The 16,288-nt window shown below is 39.4% G+C and overlaps 1 protein-coding gene across 3 annotated transcripts in view; it reads left to right on the top strand.

Moving 5' to 3' along the window:
* Positions 1 to 16,288, top strand: part of SLC8A1 (solute carrier family 8 member A1) — a 370,852-nt gene that overhangs the window by 22,433 nt on the left and 332,131 nt on the right. The window lies entirely within an intron of this gene.

Below are 16,288 nucleotides of genomic sequence, written 5' to 3'. Positions count from 1 at the left end.
ATGGCGAAGAAAGAATGGAATAGTTACTATACAAGACGACTTTCAAAATATCGAAATAGCCTAGCTTCTAGCTCCTGTACCGCTGATCAATATACTGTATACCCAGAGATCCTAATATGATTTTATTTTTACTTTTGTACTTTTACAGTTTTTAAGTACATTTATAGTTTTTAAGTAGATTTATAGAATGAGTCTTCTGACAGAATTTATCCAAGCACTTATGATGGGTTGAAACATTTGTATTCTATCTTGATCACGTAATATACACACAGAAAGGGAACATTGAAAACATAACATTATGTCCTAATTTCATTACTGAGTACAAATTGGGAAAGCCCAAAAAAGAAACATCCCTGAAAAGAATTGCCTGGCTACCAGGGCTGGCTGAAATGATTTCTGCTGCTTTTATCTGACACTGTTTTTGTGATTATATAATGTTTCTGCTTAAATGCTAATGCTTAATTATGACTTAATGACCAATCCTGCCTTTTCAGTTTTATGCCAATGGGGAAAGTCATTTAGCTCTTATTTAGTTCCAGTCTGATTTTACTTTACATGATTAAACAAATCCTTTTACCGTACTGGTATAGGGATGGGGAGGGAAGTAGGATTCTGTCCAAGCATCCGAGTTGACAGGGAGCAGGCTAGAGAAAAAAAGTGGGGAACAATTTACTTTTCCTACTGGCACTTTACAGTGACATTTGCCAACACTGTAACACAGAATGGTTGGTTGTGCGATAATTATTCCAAAGACAGCTGCTGTTTAGAGAGCTTTTCCTCCCTCCTTGCCGAGGGCCAGGGGCATTGCACTCACCAAAAGCAAACCAGAAAATGTGACTCGATGAGCAGTATCCAAACTGGAAGGACGAAAGGAAACTATTTATAATATCTGCAGTGCAAAAAAAGGACATTCCAGTGAATAATTATGTTTGTGGAATCATTGGCAACTTAGGAATTTCAGGAGAGACAATATAAAATATAGTTTGTTCTCAAAATAGTTAACTGTTGTGTAAATGTCATGTGATATATCTAATGGCCGGTGCATTCTCTCCAAGATGAAATTTCTTCTACAATAAGTGAAGGGAAAACAAAAACAAAGGGAGTGGATGGGCAGAGGAAACAGATTTTTCTGAAAGAGCCTTCCAATATCTTTCACCTCTTTGACGTTGTTGTATAGAGATGGACAGTTAGTGTGATATCACAATGAAATCAAGCAAAGAGAGATGATAGCCATCTTCGGATGTGTATGTGGGGAGAGCTTTTGTTGAATATCTATTTTACATTGGTTCTTATGTTGTTAGTGTTCCACTTAGCGAGATGTGTTCTGTTGGGACAAATATTTTACTGAAAGATAGTAATGTAATAGCAAATGAATATACTGCACGCCCAAGGAAGGAGTTTCCCAAAGGCCTGTGTTGAATGTGGTCCTGCCCACATTAGCACTTAAACTTTATTCCTTTGCTAGGTATTCTTGCTCATTCCATTTTATAATCATTTCAATTATTGAACCCTCTTGTATTTGATATACTTTTACATGGATTACAAGTGATATTGAATGTTGTTAAAGGAATATTGCATGTTATTAAATGAACTCACAGGGGTAGCTCTTAAATAGGACCCAATTAGTGCTTTGTTTTATTTACCCATTTTACTTAGGGTGTTTTCTCAAGAAAATGTGATCTTGCTTTCTTCTGAGAATACTGGCTCTCTACTTGTTCGAGAGGCAGACTTTCCCATCCAGGACTTCTACCAAAGCATAAATAAATATCTTTTATTGGGCACAGTGTAGTAGAAGATGAAGAAGGAAAAAAAGAGACAGTGATTTGATGGTATAATTTATTCTGTCAAGCTCCATTTCAAACATTCAGCCTCTGCCATTAAATTGATTTCATTCTTGCTAAGGAAGGAATATTGCCAGATTTCAGCTTTAGAATTTTAGATACCTTGTGAAAGCTGGTAAGAATTGGTGGAATTATCAGCATCTCTGTATATGTGTTCTTAGTCATATTCTAGATCAATGGCCAGTTCCTAGTTTTCTTCCTATGTTTTATTTGCTAAGTTGAAATATGAAATTTTAGCAATGGCAAAACATTTTATTTATAAGTGAAATGAAATTACAGCCCTACATTTTCCTCTTCTTTCTAGAATTTTAATTTTAAGGAGTTTTTATCTTAATGCTATAGAGTTTTACTACTGACGAGGTTTGTAGATGGTTAATCAGGCTATTGCTTGAATAAATTTATTGCAGTGCCTGGGACTTAGCCTTAGGCTAGGCACCAAGGATTCAGACAGAATGTTTTTAGAAAAACATAATATTATCAAGATCCCTTACTCTTGTTATGGATCATTTTTCCTCTGGTAGTTTCCAATGCCAGGTCCACACAGTCAGATCCAAGTGAAAGAGAGTTTGTCATCATGCAGTCTAGTTGAACTATGTAGACACAACTCAATTTATCTTTAAAAATGAATTTATATTTCATCCAATTAGTTACTCTTGAGAGATGACTTTCTCAAAAACCTAAAATACATAGATGGGACTATTGACGCCACTGAGCTTTATTAGATACTTAAAAAATTTTTTTGTTTGTTTGTTTAATGATGTGCATGAACCCAGAATTTATGATTCTTTCCAGAGCATCATAAAAAGATTCCTGGAAAAGCCTGGATTTAAAGTATATCTAATTTTAAGAAGCCATTAACCAAGGTAGAAATAGGGTCCAGTCTGATAAGGGATGGAGATCAAGAGGCAGTCAGTTTTACTGATTCATAGGTTTTAAGAACAAGATAGATTCCTAATCTTTGACCTCATATTTAGTGTAGAAGAAGTCTCTTAAGTTTATAAAATAAACATGTCTGTACCTATTCATTCATATTTTTATGTAAATGAGTTGAATTATTTCAACATGACCTCTTTTAAGATCAAAATCCATATTTGAGGAAAATACCTGTAAGTGGTAAGTGGTGTTTGTAGTCTCTAATAAAATATATTCTCGGCAAAACATTTGAAAATTACAGTGCAAAAACTCATTAAATAGATATAATTAACAGTTAGCACATGCTTTTGTATAAACTCAATGGGTGACAAATACTAAACCCATGCCAGCTGATCTTGACTTGCAACAGGGAATCCTGACTAATGTTAACAGCTAATAAAAAATAAACAAAGAATATGCTAATTTGATTTGTGGTTTGGTAGGTGACATCCACAGATTTGAAGTGCTACTAATGTTTGTTCTTTAATGATGCTAGTTTAGTGGTAATAATTATTACAAAATGTTGTTTGGTTTTTCAAGGTCTAACGTTAGCTTGACTGCTCTGGAAAATGTTAAGGTTAATTAACTAGAGTAGATACCAATCAAATGTAATTACTTAGTTATAGCCCAGCAATAATGTCATTTTGGGAAGATTACTCAAAAGATCATGAGCATTTACTCTTATACATTTAAAATTCAAAGTTGGAAAACAAAGAATGTAGGTTGGAAAATTTACATAGCATCTTGCTTAGCAAATCATTTTACTGGGAGTTTCTAGCCATAATTTGATAAGCAATGGATCTGTCCAGAATTAATTTAGCTTTAAAGACTATTACATTTTCAAGTTTGATTGTAACTTCATTAACTCTAGCACATACAATATGCAAGACATCTCAACAAATATAGCTTTTGGATGCAAAATATTTACATCACTTTTTTGGAAAAATACATAAAAAAGAAATTTTTAGTATTATATAGGTTTTATGGAATCATTATTATTATATTCCACAGAAAATAAGTACTTTGTTTTTGCTATTTATATTACTAGTATTCTTTTCTTGCTCTATAGAATCCCAAGGAGTAAAGACCTAGCTATATGAGATAGCAATTCAATTCTGAGAGTAGAACAAATATGTAATATGAGAAGGCAATCAGCTATTTAAAAAAATGAAAAAAATATTACGAAAATTTGAAATGATCCGCACAAGAATAATAATGTGTGTTTGGAGGAATCTGAAATGATGAAAAAAAACTAGAGAATGTAGTATTAGACAAGAAAGACTGTTAGCACATATTACCTAGAATCCAACATATTCAAGATTTACTTTGTGGCAGAAGAATTTTATCTGCAACGTTTAGCCTATTAAAATGATGGAAGCATGATATTTTACATTGACATAAAGTTTTCCTGTGTAATGTAAGAAATTTAGATGGAATAATTTTAGGGTTTTAATGGACTTCTGCTTTGGTGGATTATCTTTTCAGTCTGGAATATTTCTCTCTTCTTAGAAGCAAACCACATGTAGTATCATCTGAAAATCTAAACTATAACTACAAGAAATGTTTTTATAAATGTATATGTTTTCATGAATGCATAAACTATTATAAAAAATAAGACAGGGTAAGAGCCAAAAAAAATTACAAGTTCTAATTCACTGCTGCCGGGAGCCTAAATTGATTATGTGCAGAAGGGTTGTTTACCATGTCAATCAGATTGCTACGTTTGCTGTTGTAATCTCATTTTCCCACACTGATTAGAGTTTGGGGTTATGATATAGTTATGTAAAGAAGTTTTATCTTAGCAAATGAGGAGATGTCATAGTTTAGACACACTGAAGTGTTTAAAGTATGGATTCTTTTCTGAGTCATCATTCAAAGCTATCACATAGGGGGCTGTTTGTTTCTCTGGTTCAGGGTTAGAGAAGAATTTATATAACAATCAATCTGTGCATACTTATTAAGCTCCTGATTTGCATTCAGCGCTGGGCTAATCATTATGAAAGAAACAGAAGAAATATCCTCCAAATACTCTTAAAATGGGAGATAATGAGATAACATATTTTGTTAAGTACAAACATCATTACAAAGATAAGGTATAAGTTGTAGGAGAAGCCTTAATTTAGGGCAAAATATTTACATTTGCTGGAAGCATAATTGGATAGAAAAATGTGATGTGCATTTTAAGATGGAATCATAACTTGGTAAACCTGAGTGTGTGGACATTTTCAATAAATAAGATGGTTCTCAATGAAAGACTCAGTGACCATTCGTTCTCTTTAGTGGGATTTTATTTTTTTAATTGAAGTCTAGTTGATTTACAATGTTGTGTTGATTTCTGCTGTAGAGCAAAGTGATCCAGTTATGCATATATATATATATATATACATTCTTGTTTATATTCTTTTCCATTATGGTTTAGCCCAGGATATTGAATATAATTCCCTGTGCTACACAGTAGGACCTTGTTGCTTATCCATTCTGTATATACTGGTTTGCGTCTGCTAACCCCAAACTCCCCCTCCATCCCTCCCCAACAACTGCCTCCCCCTTGGCAACCACGAGTCTGTTGGCTATGTCTGTGAATCTGTTTCTGTTTTGTAGATAAGTTCATTTGTGTCATATTTTAGATTGCACATGTGATATTATATGGTATTTGTCTTTCTCTGACTTACTTCATTTAGTATCATAATCTCTAGGTCCGTCCATGTTGCTGCAAATGGTATTATTTCATTTAATGGGATTTTAAGTCATTATGAGGGCATTTAACTTAATCTGAGTATATATCCCTTTAAGCCAATCACAGAAGACCAATACTGCATGATTCTACTTATATGAGATATCTAAAATAGATAGGAGGTATCACTCAGAGAAGCAAAGAGAAGAATTGTGGTTGCCAGAGGAAAGGGAAGGGAAAACAGGGAGTTGTTAACCAACGGGTATAAAGTTTCAGTAGTGCAAAACGAGTACGTTCTAGAAGTCTGCCGTACAGCATTGTACCTGTAGTTAACAATATTGTGCTGTACTCTTAAAAATCTGTTAAGAGGGTAGATCTCGTCAAATGTTTTTTACTACAGTAACGTAAAAATGAAAAATTGTTAAATGAAAAAATACCTGTTCTACTTTTTAAAAAAAGCTTATGTGCTTGCCCCTCTATATCTCATTGCGTCTTAGAGTTTCTAAGCAAACTTCACAAGATTTCTAGTAAAATGTTGCCAGTATTTTCTTTTGCACTTAGTGAATTAGTCCTTGGTCTCTAGAAATGCTTTTGACTTCCTTTACTCCTATAGCCACTGCAGCAGCCCTTAACCCGCTCTGCCCCCCCCACTCCCTCCATCTTCTCGGCGATACCAGGGTACAGCCATCATCTTGGTAGAACCCAAGCAGATGTCACATCAAATTGTGAAGTGAGGGCTTCCCTGGTGGCGCAATGGTTGAGAGTCCGCCTGCCGATGCGGGGGACACGGGTTCATGCCCTGGTCCAGGAAGATCTCACATGCCGCGGAGCGGCTGGGCCCGTGAGCCATGGCCGCTGAGCCTGCGCATCCGGAGCCTGTGCTCCGCAACGGGAGAGGCCACGACAGTGAGAGGCCCACGCACCGAAAAAAATAAAAAATAAAAAAAAGATAAAAAAAATTGTGAAGTGGGAAGAGATTTTCTTTGGTTTTCCTTCCTGAGGACACTGGTAACCCATGGAAGGAGATTTAAGCGTGCTTAATTCTTTTGAATGGAGCCACCTTGAAGGTATAACACCTGTAATGGGGTTTTATTTGTTGTTAGGCTGTTCTGTCCTTGTTAGCTGAGGTGTAGAAAAATGCCAATGGGTTACAATATCTTGAGAACAATAGAGGTTTTCCTATAAAGTATCTTGGTCACGTTCTGTCATGGTTACTGAAATCTGCTCACTGGAGATTCATTCTTTGGGATAGGAAAGCTGTTAGGCCCCTATTACATGGTAAATGCCATGCAACTCTTAAGGGTTATCCTTGCAACAGTAGAATAGAAGTGGCTCTGGGCCAGGTGGCAGGAAAGAAGGAAAGGACAGCCAAATGCAAGGTGGGTCCGTGACACTAGAGATCTTTATCACTGGCTTGGGTGAGCGAGCTGAGGGGAGTCCTGTGGAAGGTGTCAATGGAACCAACCAGCAGCTAGTGGGGTTTTGCTGCCGGCTTCCCACAGTGCCTTGCACTTTCTGTCCTGGGAGTGGGGAAGTCCAGTAAGTCCTGGAAGGGAAAACAAGCGGTAAACAATATGGGCAGAATTAAAGGAAATCTCCTCCTTTGCTTCCTCTCCTGGCTTGACAGACTGCCTACGTAATACCAGATCTGTTTGCCAAAGATTGAGCCATCCAGAGCTCATTCTTTTTACAGGCCTATACAGCCGTCTTGTTGTAGAGCCAGGTGAAATAAACAATGCCTTTTCATTTCCTGCCTTTCTCCCCAGGACTCAGTGCTCTACATGACATTTTCTTTCCCTCTTACAGTGTCTCTATAGGGTCAGTTAGGGGAATAGGCATTGTGTTCTCTGTGACAGTTGAAGATATGCAGGCAAGGGACAAAAACAACCAGAAGCAGAAATCAGGGAAATTTCACTGTGCCTAGGAATTCAGATATTAATGACAAACCTGGAATATTTTATTTCTAGATACAATTTTTTAAGCTTAGGTAAGAGAGATCCTGAGTGCTGGGTACCCTTGAAGCCCTGGGGTGACCCTTGAAACCAAGACCACCCGGCTTTTCCATGTTAGACTTTCTGAGATAAAAGGTGGACTTAGGAGGAGCTCTCAACTCAGCTTCCATACCCAGGACTGGAGCTCTACCTTGGTCCCCTACTAGCTTTGTAACTATCAGCAACTTACTTAAGCTCTGAGTCAGTTTCCTCACCTGTAAAATGAGGATGATGGTGGTAAAGGTGGTGACGGTGTTGGTAATTGTGGTGATGGTGGTAGTGGTGATAATGGCAGTGATACTGGAGCTGGTGGGGATGGTGGTGACGATAATGATACTGGTGGTGGTTGTGGTCGTGGTGGTATTGGAGGTTGTGGTTTTGGATATGGTGGTGGTGATGGTGATGGTAATGGTGTAGGTGGATGATGGTGGTAGTGGTGGGGATGGTGGTGACGATAATGATACTGGTGGTGGTTGTGGTCGTGGTGGTATTGGAGGTTGTGGTTTTGGATATGGTGGTGGTGATGGTGATGGTAATGGTGTAGGTGGATGATGGTGGTAGTGGTGGGGATGGTGGTGACGATAATGATACTGGTGGTTGTGGTGGTGGTATTGGAGGTTGTGGTTTTGGATATGGTGGTGGTGATGGTGATGGTAATGGTGTAGGTGGTGATGATGGTGGTAGTGGTGGGGATGGTGGTGACGATAATGATACTGGTGGTGGTTGTGGTGGTGGTATTGGAGGTTGTGGTTTTGGATATGGTGGTGGTGATGGTGATGGTGATGGTGTAGGTGGTGATGATGGTGGTAGTGGTGGGGATGGTGGTGACGATAATGATACTGGTGGTTGTGGTGGTGGTATTGGAGGTTGTGGTTTCGGATATGGTGGTGGTAGTGGTACAGGTGGTGATGATGGTGGTGTTGGAGGTGGTGGTTTTGGATGTGATGGTAATGTGTGAAGCGACGGTGGCAGAGATGGTACTAAGACGTATTGAGAGCCAGGTTTCATGCTGTTTTCCTTACAATATTCATTTGATTTAATCCTCACAACTGTGCTAGTTAGGTGCTATTTTTCAGATGAAGAAATTGAGGCTTAGAGAGTAACTAACTTTCTTTGGGTCACACAGCTAATAGGGGAAGATCTAGAACTTAGCAGTAGGACCGCCTGACTGTAAAGTCTACATTGCCTCCTCTGGGCTGTTCTCCCCTCCCCTCAAGTGGCTTTCATAGGTGAGATGGGGACAAGCAAGCAGGTCATGGTGCTGTGACCCTGACTACATGTGGTCATGCAGCTCCAAAGATGAGAAACTAGAACAGTCATGTATCTTTTCTGGAGTTCTTGAACAGCATTGCCCCCGACACTCCGTCAGCCTAGAAGAGCCATGATGAACTGAGTTTGAGAAGCAAGAAAAACTCTAAATCCCTCCATGTACCTGACCTGCCCAAATTATTGTCTATTCTCTTCTCTCTCACAGTATTTATTTCCTCTTTTCCTAAAGAGTAAAGAAACTCTATTAATAGCTTTCTGTCATTGCCTGCACTGGCTCTGTAATGTTTAACTTCTTTATATGGCTGAACAGTGAATGCAGCATTTCTCCGTTCTTAAAATAGTCGTTTCTTGGTCTTTCCTTTTTGTATATTACAAGACAGTGTAAAGTAGTGATGACCCAGGTACCAGAGGATGCTTGTTACCTTGTGTCAGCACTGCCACTAAGTTTAAGAAGTTATAATCTCTGACCCTGGAGGTCATTAACAGTAAGAATTCTTGGTTAGGAGGTTTTCCTAGAGGAAGGGACCCACATGGCAGTTCAAAGGATACAAACCTACCCACAGCAAATGGAATTTTCAGCAGCTTTTTCAAAAGTCCAATTCCAAGTCACTCTTGCTTTTGACCTACATTCTTTCCAGGGCACAAGAACAAGAACAACAACAAAACCACTTCGAACTAAAGTCAGATGACTGTCCAAAGACAACCTGTATACACTTTATACAAACTCAGTATTCAGGTGTGTCTGTAACTCATTTGCTTTCAAGGAAAGTTTTATTTTATTTTTTAAACTTTTGCAGGTGAATTATTGGTCTGTTTGGAGTAAATTCACTGTCGATATGTTTATAAATATAACTAATTGTAACATTTAACAGAAGCCCCCAACTCTTCCCTTTCAACAGAGAACTTTCCTCTCTCACACACACACACACATTTATTATTTACCAAGATAAGGGTGGGAAAGCAAGTCTAAGTCCTATTAACATAGAGTTTAATTTTTAGGGCACAATAAAACAAAAACAATTCCCAAAGGACAGCTTTCATCCTAGCACGTTAAACGTTGCAATCTTAACTTGACACTGTGTTTAAAAGGAGCTATTCTGTTTAATTTGTAAAAGAGAAGGGGAGAGAATAGAGAGGCGAGGGAGAAAGAGAGAGAGGTGGAGGCAGGGAGAGTAGGAAAAGGGTGGGAGTGGACAGAGAAAGAGGGAAGAGGGAAGGAGGAAGGCAGGCAGGGGGACAGAGACAGAGGCAGAGAGTGTACAGCCCTGATTAGATTTCGGCTGTTACTAAAACGAAGCGAAGCCTGGAACTAGTTCAGATTCTTGCTCAGGCAAACAAACGAACGGCAGTCTAAGAGTAAGAAAAGAGACGTGGGATTCACTCAAACTGCTGCTTTATTAAAAATAGACAGCCACTTTGTCCTTGGAGTCAAATGTACATATGCTTGAGCCAGAGGAAGCTGGTGGGATCCCGTAGGGCTGGTACCCACTCCACTGGTACGTGCCTTCAGCAAATGTTTTATGAATACCCTCCTGTGTCAAGTCCCTTGTAAGATGCTGGGACAAGACTGGTGACTAGGACATGGCCCCTGCCATGGAGAACCATACGCTCTACTTGAGGCGGTAGCTGTACAGATACCCAGTCCTACAGCGACGTGGCTGTAGCACAGCCCAACGCCTCTCCGTGCCATCCTGCCTTCCTTGGCCCCATCCTCACAGTGCCTTTTTTTTTTTTTTCCGGTACGCAGGCCTCTCACTGTTGTGGCCTCTCCCGTTGCAGAGCACAGGCTCCGGACGCGCAGGCTCAGCGGCCATGGCTCACGGACCCAGCCGCTCCGCGGCATGTGGGATCTTCCCGGACCGGGGCACGAGCCCGTGTCCCCTGCGTCGGCAGGCGGACTCTCAACCACTGCGCCACCAGGGAAGCCCTCACAGTGCCTTTTGACGGGGCTTTTGTCGCTGCTCTTTAGGCTGAGAAGGAAGGATGCTGAGCTGTCAGCAAGGCTGCTGGCAGAAGCAACCACGCGGTGTGCCTGCTCTTCCCCAGAAGAGAGCCACGCTGCGCCCTCTGCCTCCCCGTTCCGCTCCCCCAGATGGCTCCCGTCACCATCTGGCTGCCCTCTCAGATAGAGACCAGAAGAGTAGAGAGTGGGAACAGTTCAACTCTGGTTCATTGCTCATAGCCATCGTGAACTCAGAGGGATGTGAAGTAGGGAAAGGTGGCAACATTGGCTTTGAACCTGAGCAGCTGCCTGTCTTCCACTTTGTTTCCTAATCCTGTGCATTACGAGGGGAAGCGGATGTTACTCATGTCTGAGTCTTTCCTCTAAATGGTATGAATTTACTGAGCACAAACAAGAAGGCTAATACAGACATTGGAGCCACCTAGCCAGGAATTCAATCAGCTGGGGCTTAATGCCTCCAGGGTCCCAGACTCAGGTAGCTCAGCATCGCAGAGTATCTCGACGCGGCTGTTGAAGGAGGATGGGCAGATTACCAGGGCAAGAAAGTAAACTGTAGGGGTCCTTTTTGAGTTGTGAATAAGGAAAAAGAACTCTATATGGGTGAGTTCTGGCATGGTTTAAGTCGATGTGTTATAGGAAGTGATTCATCTCACCTACACAAAGTCTAATAGGATGGTAGAATATTAAGAGTATTAATATAATATAATACTAATACAATAAATATAAACACAAGTATAGCTATAAATATAAAAGCAGAAATAATAAAATAGTAATATTAAGCCTTCATTTATCTGACAATATCTAGGCTTAAAATATCCTGCACCAATTAGTTGTTTGAATAACTGAGGCATATTGTATAGTTTGAATTCTTTTAGGAAAGGAACATCTTTCCTGATAGCCCATGACTTCCATAGCCATTGTGAACTATATGCTCTTAAATGGATGTGTTTTTATTTGGTTGTTAATTTAATAATCAGTTCTCACACAGGAAATCCTTGGGATATTTTGAGGTGGATCTGGGTCTTTGGTCTTACAGTAAAGTTTTCCAGTCTTTAAGTCTACTGAGTTTTGAGTCCTTGTAATATATATATAATATACACACACACATATATATATATATTCCCTTTTTTTACAGTTAGGCTGTCAGTGTGCCTAACTCTGCTATGTTCATTTAAAATTTGCTGCTTCCCTAACTTGCACACAGAATGAGAGTGAATGGTAGGTATTCATTATGGACACAAAATGACAGTCTTCAGAAGTGACGGTCTTAGCACTTTCCTTAGTGGATGGTCTTTGTGACAGTTGTCGCAGCTACCCAGAACCATCATCTGCGGTAGTATAATGAGTGAGAACAGTGATTGTGGGCCACACTGGCCGGGGCTTAAATCCTTGCTCTGTCACTCATCAACTGCATAGATCCATAAATTTTCAACCTCTCTGTGTTTCAGTTTCATCATCTATAGAATGAGGATAATAGAACCTATTTCAAAGGATTAAATCCAGCTAGCCCGTACATGCAGTATAGTGAGGACTCAGTAAATGTTAGGTGCTATCCTTGTAGCCTTCAGTTACTTTCCAGCTGGTTATTTATGGAATTCCAAGATAGGCTTGCTGGGAATTAGGCAGAGGGATTTCTTCTCTTCCTTTTCTTAAGACACACACACTACGGAGTTTTGTGACTGTGTGTGTGGTGCATGTGTGTGTACCTTGTGTGTGTGCACATGTGCTTGTGTTTAGGGGAGGGGAGCTCAAGGCAGTTAGTTGTCTCTACAAGCCTAGTAAAAATGATAGCTACAGAAAATGATCAAAAGTGTAAGATGCAGGGCTTCCCTGGTGGCGCAGTGGTTGGGAGTCCGCCTGCCGATGTGGGGGACGCGGGTTCGTGCCCCGGTCCGGGAGGATCCCGCATGCTGCGGAGCGGCTGGGCCTGTGAGCCATGGCCGCTGGGCCTGCACGTCCGGAGCCTGTGCTCCGCGGCGGGAGAGGCCACAGCAATGAGAGGCCTGCATACCGCAAAAAAAAAAAAAATAAAAGTATAAGATGCAGCCCAGAGTATACCCTGTCAGTGAAATCATAATTTTGGTGGAGGGCAGGAGGGAAGCAAGATAAAATATGGAGACCAGAGAACTAGGGCTAGTAGAGAACACAGGAGGGGGTCAGAGGTCAGACTTTTTCCTTTTAGGTAACACTGTGCTATTTACAAGGTTCCTGTGTATCTATTTCATCTTCACACCAGTCCTTTGAGGCATTAGTGCATTTATTTTAGGGCAGAGAGAGTTCCACAGTGATGGATACATAGTAGGAGCTCAACAAATCATTTTGAAAAGATAGCAGAAAGAAAGGGGGAAGCAACAAAACTTTTACACGTGAGAAAATGTAAGTTCAGAGAATGAGATGAATTGTAATAAACAGCAGAGCCCAAACTGGAAACCAAGTAGTATATTGACACCTCATTTGGCGTTCTTGACCTTACACCAAGTGGTTGGTTGTTGGGTCTAGTACTTACCCTACATCTCTTTCATATGCTATCATCAAGTCAAACGCTGGAGAAGCTGCCTAGCTGGGTGCCCACTCTCATTCCCACTAAGTTTTCATGGCAATTATTTCTTTTATTATCCTTTTGAAGAGTGTTTTAGCAAGATTCCACTTCGATTAAATTGTTTGGCCAAGGAGGGGAAAAGTGTTGCATTTTGATTCTTTTTTTCTTTTTTTTTCATTTTGATTCTTTGTGCTCTGCATCTCCTTGCCTCAGGAGTATCTAGGATGATGATGTAAATATGCCTGAGAAGTTTTTGTGAGATCAGTCGAGTTACTAGGAGTTAGAGTTGGGTGGCGGATTATGATCGAAATAATAAGAATAATAATGTGCTGTATTGAAGTAGTGGAATGTCCACTTCTATTATGATTGCTGTGAAATGAAATTCCTCACGCGTGACAATGCCCGGGTAGTATTCTTAGTCTTACCCCAAAATACACAGGTCCTTGGACTTGGGTGATTCCTTTTACATCAATATTAATAATGCTGCCTTAAAAGAAACTGGTTACATTAGCAACTTACCCATGGATCCTCATCACGCCTGGCATGCTGCTTTTGTCCACATTGTCTAAACTTATCTTTATTCCTTACCAATTCTGTTTCTTGCATCCATCCGTGTGTTAATCAACCAGTTAATTCAGCAGAAATGTATTAACTTCTTAACTGTGGCTTTTGTGCTTAATCTAGAGACTTGAAGACGAGAGTCCCTTTTTTCCAAGTTTAAATTTTAATAGAAAAGAGAACAACAATTATAACATAATAATTCTAACAATAATTCTAACATAGTGATATAATCATGATGATAGAGACAGAGTGCCTTGGGAGTTCAGTAACGCTTGGTCTGCAGTTGTACTAGATGAATTTTTCTTCTTTCCTGTCTTTTTCTTCTTCTTTTAAAAATAATAATCCCCAAACATATTTGTTACAAAGAGTTGAATCCTCTTGGTAATTGTGAAAAGTATGGTGAAATCTCATCTGAACTATCTGAAAATGATAATCAGTTTTTTCACAATTGCGACCATACAGGATATTCACAGAATATTGACTGATTCCATGATGGAAAATAATCCCTAAATAAGCATGATTTGTCTAAATCTGTATACGTGTTAGACAGATGGGGGTATCCAATATATGCAAGAAGAATTTATTGTAATATATATACTAAATCTTCATATAAGAAGAATTTATTGATATGATAAATTCAGTGAGCAAACATATTACTCTGAATTCAAATGCACATTCTAATTCAACTCAGTATCTAACACAGTATTTAAATCTGTGTCAGGAAGGAAATAAAAGCACTTTATGGATGGCTTTTTCACTATTTTTGTTTTAAATACATGGCTCTAAACACGTTTTTTAAAACTTTTACCATTAAATTTTTGGCAGAACTAATCCTAACACTTGCTTTAAAGCCAATTAGACTTTGTATTAGACTAAATATTAAGAAATAAAACTTGATTATGTTTTTCTTAGTTTAGCTCCCAATCCCCAGTGATGTCTCTTTGGATAGTCCTCCCAAAGTTCCTATTCTTCTTTCCTGTTAAAGTCTGTTGCATTGAAGTCAGTGACAAGATGCAGAACAGGGAGGATCTTCTTTGCATTATTTTAAGAAGTTGTCAAATATCAATAGTATAAGACAGTTTAAAATGTTGATTTATGGGGCTTCCCTGGTGGCGCAGTGGTTGAGAGTCTGCCTGCCGATGCAGGGGACACGGGTTCGTGCCCCGGTCCGGGAAGATCCCACATGCCGTGGAGTGGCTGGACCCGTGAGCCATGGCCGCTGAGCCTGTGCGTCCGGAGCCTGTGCTCCACAACGGGAGAGGCCACAACAGTGAGAGGCCTGCGTACCGCCAAAAAAAAAAAAAAAAAAAAAGAAAAAGCTGATTTATGGAAACAACCTTACTTTGCCCACTGAGAGAAAAGTTGGTAAACTAAATTATATATTCTGGGTCCTTCATCCTTTTGATCTGTTGATACCTTTCCCTACTGGAAAATGTAATGCTTAGGGGAAAGCTATATTTTGATGACTTTTCTCCCTGCTAGGAGGATCTAAGTAATAAAATAAATAAAGAGTAAAATTCAGGAGACAAAATGGAATGCAGAAGGAAACACATGTTCACATGTGTGAATCCGAGTCCTCAGAACCAGCTCTACCACTAACCAGACCAGCAACTTTGGGCAAGTCATTTCATTTCTCTGAGCTTCAGTTTTTTGTAAACTCAGTTTTCTGTAAAATCAGAGTTGCAGTAAATGACATATACATTTTCTTCCATTTCAAAAGAAATGATTGCTGTCCTTTTGAGAGAAGACATTTAAAAAAATCACGTAACACTGAATAAGATTTACAGCCAAGTATGAGGAAACTTGATTTGTAGTTCTTTTTGTTTTTTAATCACTCTGTGCCTTAGTTTTCTTGGCGTAGTCATTTACAAAAAAGATACACATTGAAAGACAACAAGTAACATAAAAACCAAATAAGTGAAGCTTAAATCCTTTCTTAGGGAGTCTTGATAAGTTCTGAATTTGCAAAATCATATACATCCACTGGATTGATCTGTTAAAATGGTACGATGTCTTATTTAAATCGACATTCCTGTCACTGCGTATTAGGGTAACTGTGTAATTTATTGTCCATATCGGAGCACTTTTTCTAGTAAAGGGGGGCATTATTAATAATTATGCAGTTGTAATAATTAGGAAGTATGGCATAGTTACCCTAATTTTAACCACTCTCTATGTGTGTGCTGTTTCAGAAAAGTAGAGATTGTGTTTCTACTAAAGACGGTTGTAATGAGAGCAGTAGTCATCAGAAATGAAAGACTTTGATGTTTCTGTCTGCTTCACTTACCCACATCCTATCCATTTTTTTTTCCAATGAAGCTATTCAAAAATCATCTAATGCAACTTGGCTGGTAAACACATCTGCTGGAATGCAGACAGATATGAAGGATTAATTAGATTAGAGGCAATGGAAGAGGGAATCCATTATGCCCAGACCACAACTCCGGTGGTTTGCTAGTCAAACCACATTGACAGGTTTCCTTTTTACTTTTTGTATGGATTAAACAATTGATTTTTTCTTCTCCATCTTCAGGGAAA

The sequence above is a fragment of the Mesoplodon mirus genome, assembly GCF_964341445.2.
Source record: "Mesoplodon mirus genome assembly, chromosome: 14".
NCBI classification, from domain to species: Eukaryota; Metazoa; Chordata; class Mammalia; order Artiodactyla; family Ziphiidae; genus Mesoplodon; species Mesoplodon mirus.
This window is presented reverse-complemented; position numbering and strand designations above follow the sequence as displayed.